This window comes from Schistocerca nitens, chromosome 7 (assembly GCF_023898315.1).
Source record: "Schistocerca nitens isolate TAMUIC-IGC-003100 chromosome 7, iqSchNite1.1, whole genome shotgun sequence".
Taxonomy (NCBI): Eukaryota; Metazoa; Arthropoda; class Insecta; order Orthoptera; family Acrididae; genus Schistocerca; species Schistocerca nitens.
Genome location: NC_064620.1, coordinates 307585827 through 307590826, shown reverse-complemented (window position 1 = coordinate 307590826; position 5000 = coordinate 307585827). Strand labels below are relative to the sequence as shown.

Below are 5000 nucleotides of genomic sequence, written 5' to 3'. Positions count from 1 at the left end.
CGGCGATACCGCCATCTATGAGACGCCAAGCTGAATACGACATCGATGGGCGCACAGTACACATTGTCCGACGCCACCCACAAAGACGGCATCCTCTGTCCACCACGAAGTCGTCGACCGACAATCACGCCACCCGCACCCGTACGTGCCCCACCCCACCCACCAAAATCGCAAGTCCAGCGGATGAACGGCGGACGTTTCCCGCACTCGTAAGTTGCAATCCACACCTATATCTTGCGTTTCATGAAGAGTTTTATCCAATATTCGACATTCCCGCTGTCCCTAAACGTGCTCTAAGTCTGTGCGCGACCGCGTCGCTCACTGTACGGATTCCGATGCTGAGCGATCAGCTATGGGCCGCCCCATCCACGTCGGTCCCCGTGGGCGTTGCACTCGCAGTCGCAAAGACTCTGGGCAATGGCTATGTGCGCTCCGCAATATATTACTGGGACGAGTAATGAGGGTCCGAGCCCCCAGTGTGGGGAAAGTGTTTCGCAGCCCTGACCCACCGGCACGGTGTTGCGTCCCCCACCTCAAACATGTGACGTAGTCACACCACCGGTTTTGACTAATAGACAGAATGTTTATAATCATATGCCATACACCGGGGGACGATGCCGCGAGGTGTAGCTAGCTAGTGCAGTCGCACCGCTACTACTGTACAGAGATAGAACAGGCATTGACTATACATACATTAAGCTTATACACGGCGGTGCTTAGTAATACGCGCAGTCATCGGAATATAGATAACACATACAACTGTCCCTATACATGCTGAACGTCTGTGCACACAATGTCAACCACACGTCACCCACACACTCCATCACCCACTAGTCTATGCCTGTAACAGACGCAGACACAACATCTAAGTACCAGCATGGAACAACATCCAGTGCATCCTCTCGGCCACAGTACACCATCCACACTATGATAACCAGACCGGGACGTCGAACCAGAAAACTGAATATCCCACTCTTCCTACAACCACCATTGCTCAGATACGCCACCAACACCCACACATGTCCTACACAGGGGTGCACCCAACAGCACCACACTGCCGCATCTCACAGCACATAAACAATGGCAGGAATGAAAGACACAGGTGTGCCACTCCTTTGCCACAAACACAGAACGGGCGCGCCACCTGCCATGAGCCACAAGTGCAACTGACGTGACATATCTGATAGTGCCTCAGGCGTCCACTTACTACCATCACTATCAACGAACCTCGCCACCCCACCCCCCCCCCCACACACACCATCCCTTAACCCAACTTCTGCCTTAACCTAACCCAACTTCTGCCTTAACCTAACCCAACTTCTGCCTTAACCTAACCCAACTTCTGCCTTAACCTAACCCAACTTCTGCCTTAACCTAACCCAACTTCTGCCTTAACCTAACCCAACTTCTGCCTTAACCTAACCCAACTTCTGCCTTAACCTAACCCAACTTCTGCCTTAACCTAACCCAACTTCTGCCTTAACCTAACCCAACTTCTGCCTTAACCTAACCCAACTTCTGCCTTAACCTAACCCAACTTCTGCCTTAACCTAACCCAACTTCTGCCTTAACCTAACCCAACTTCTGCCTTAACCTAACCCAACTTCTGCCTTAACCTAACCCAACTTCTGCCTTAACCTAACCCAACTTCTGCCTTAACCTAACCCAGCTTCTGCCTTAACCTAACCCAACTTCTGCCTTAACCTAACCCAACTTCTGCCTTAACCTAACCCAACTTCTGCCTTAACCTAACCCAAGTTGCGCCCTAACCTAACCCACGTTGCGCCCTAACCTAACCCACGTTGCGCCCTAACCTAACCCACGTTGCGCCCTAACCTAACCCACGTTGCGCCCTAACCTAACCCAAGTTGCGCCCTAACCTAACCCACGTTGCGCCCTAACCTAACCCACGTTGCGCCCTAACCTAACCCACGTTGCGCCCTAACCTAACCCACGTTGCGCCCTAACCTAACCCACGTTGCGCCCTAACCTAACCCACGTTGCGCCTTAACCTAACCCACGTTGCGCCCTAACCTAACCCACGTTGCGCCTTAACCTAACCCACGTTGCGCCTTAACCTAACCCACGTTGCGCCTTAACCTAACCCACGTTGCGCCTTAACCTAACCCACGTTGCGCCTTAACCTAACCCACGTTGCGCCTTAACCTAACCCACGTTGCGCCTTAACCTAACCCACGTTGCGCCTTAACCTAACCCACGTTGCGCCTTAACCTAACCCACGTTGCGCCTTAACCTAACCCACGTTGCGCCTTAACCTAACCCACGTTGCGCCTTAACCTAACCCACGTTGCGCCTTAACCTAACCCACGTTGCGCCTTAACCTAACCCACGTTGCGCCTTAACCTAACCCACGTTGCGCCTTAACCTAACCCACGTTGCGCCTTAACCTAACCCACGTTGCGCCTTAACCTAACCCAAGTTGCGCCTTAACCTAACCCAAGTTGCGCCTTAACCTAACCCAAGTTGCGCCTTAACCTAACCCAAGTTGCGCCTTAACCTAACCCAAGTTGCGCCTTAACCTAACCCAAGTTGCGCCTTAACCTAACCCACGTTGCGCCTTAACCTAACCCACGTTGCGCCCTAACCTAACCCACGTTGCGCCTTAACCTGCCCTGTAATTGTTAGTTATATGAATCTAGGAATTCGTGTAGCGTTGCCTAATTGCAACCATCTCAACATAGTTCACTTCGCGCACACTGTGGTGTTCTGCGTATTGATTCATTTTACGGTGCGTACCCTCACATCTTGCGAGTGTTGCTTACTTTCCACATGGTCCCGCTATCCACTGTATTGTGTACTGCAATAGGACGTATATCGCCCCCGCCCCCCCCCCCCTCCCCTCCTGTCACCTCTAGCTCGTCGGTCAGGAGTTCGCGTGTTGAATGCGCTTCGCAGCTGTGCAATGGCATTCGCATACGTACGCTGGCCACCTTCCACGTGTTCTTTCGTGCACACGTCGCAGCGTGTATGTATGCTGATGGAGTGCGTCGTGACACACAACATCCAGGCATGCAAGACTCGTAGAAGTCGCAAATGTAGATGGATGTCTACGTTTGCTGCCCAAGTTACGCAAATGAACTGGAAATCCGTTGTTGCGCGGTTGTTCGCGCTGGAGGTGAATCGTTGATATCGACGATCGGTACAGGTATTAACCGGTTGCTTCAGCGACACCCGTCATACCCACGAACGTGAGTGGGCATGTGGGTATGAAGCGATACGCGGCGGTGGCTGGGTGGGACCGTCCCCGGCCGGTGAGGGGGGGGCGCCCGGCGTGCTGGCCGCGCGCTGCGTGGGCGCACGCGCGGCAGCCGGCTGGTGGGGGCGCCCAGTGGCAGGCGCGCCGGCTGACGGACGCGGCAGGCGGCGCATCTGCGTGCCGGCGCACCCAGCGCGCGGCGCCGTGCGGCCAAAGTGGGTCCTCCCGGGCCCGGTGCGAAGCGCGGTGGACATCTGCAGTGTGCTGGTCCGATTGAGGACTGTGTGCGTTGAGGATGCGCCGCCGCCCGGCACTCGGCGCCGCGACGCCGTCTGCTGCTCGGTCGCCCCCGCGGTTCTCGCAGGTGGTTTGTATCGCAGCTGTGCGGATGTGTTGGCGCGTGCGCTGTGCTGGGAGAGTTCGCTTTGGCACCCAAGTGGGGCTCTGCCCCTCTGTGGCGCTGGCGTTGGAGCTGCCCGGTCACTGTTTGTGGCCGCGTGTTGTCTCCCGCCGGCAACACCACGACAGCACGCTCCCGGGCCTCTGTCGGCAGCGGCAAGCTCAGTTGGGAGCACGGGTGGTCGCACTGAAAGCGTCTACTCGCCTATCTCCGGGCGATTGCGCCTCTCTCGAACCCGACCAAGTACTTAGGACGGCGCTGCGCGCCGCCGGGACCTGAGAGGGTTTCGAGGTGTATCGTGCAGGGGAGCCCAGCCTCCTCCTGTTTGCAGAATAATTGAGCGGACGCTTGCGTGTTCGCGCGGGCCCCCGGGACACACTCCCGGGCGGCCGGCTGCTCAGCTCTAGTTGACGCAGCTCCCTGGTTGATCCTGCCAGTAGTCATATGCTTGTCTCAAAGATTAAGCCATGCATGTCTCAGTACAAGCCGCATTAAGGTGAAACCGCGAATGGCTCATTAAATCAGTTATGGTTCCTTAGATCGTACCCACGTTACTTGGATAACTGTGGTAATTCTAGAGCTAATACATGCAAACAGAGTCCCGACCAGAGATGGAAGGGACGCTTTTATTAGATCAAAACCAATCGGTCGGCTCGTCCGGTCCGTTTGCCTTGGTGACTCTGAATAACTTTGGGCTGATCGCACGGTCTTCGTACCGGCGACGCATCTTTCAAATGTCTGCCTTATCAACTGTCGATGGTAGGTTCTGCGCCTACCATGGTTGTAACGGGTAACGGGGAATCAGGGTTCGATTCCGGAGAGGGAGCCTGAGAAACGGCTACCACATCCAAGGAAGGCAGCAGGCGCGCAAATTACCCACTCCCGGCACGGGGAGGTAGTGACGAAAAATAACGATACGGGACTCATCCGAGGCCCCGTAATCGGAATGAGTACACTTTAAATCCTTTAACGAGTATCTATTGGAGGGCAAGTCTGGTGCCAGCAGCCGCGGTAATTCCAGCTCCAATAGCGTATATTAAAGTTGTTGCGGTTAAAAAGCTCGTAGTTGGATTTGTGTCCCACGCTGTTGGTTCACCGCCCGTCGGTGTTTAACTGGCATGTATCGTGGGACATCCTGCCGGTGGGGCGAGCCGAAGGCGTGCGACCGCCTCGTGCGTGCTCGTGCGTCCCGAGGCGGACCCCGTTGAAATCCTACCAGGGTGCTCTTTATTGAGTGTCTCGGTGGGCCGGCACGTTTACTTTGAACAAATTAGAGTGCTTAAAGCAGGCAAGCCCGCCTGAATACTGTGTGCATGGAATAATGGAATAGGACCTCGGTTCTATTTTGTTGGTTTTCGGAACCCGAGGTAATGATTAATAGGG

The 5000-nt window shown here is 55.1% G+C and overlaps 1 non-coding gene across 1 annotated transcript in view; it reads left to right on the top strand.

Moving 5' to 3' along the window:
- Positions 1–4034: 4034 nt before the first annotated feature.
- The window catches only part of LOC126196860 (small subunit ribosomal RNA), a 1909-nt gene continuing 943 nt past the window's right edge, over positions 4035–5000 (top strand). The window contains exon 1 of the ribosomal RNA XR_007539289.1: positions 4035–5000. This exon is cut by the window's right edge and continues 943 nt beyond it. This is a non-coding gene — a ribosomal RNA (small subunit ribosomal RNA).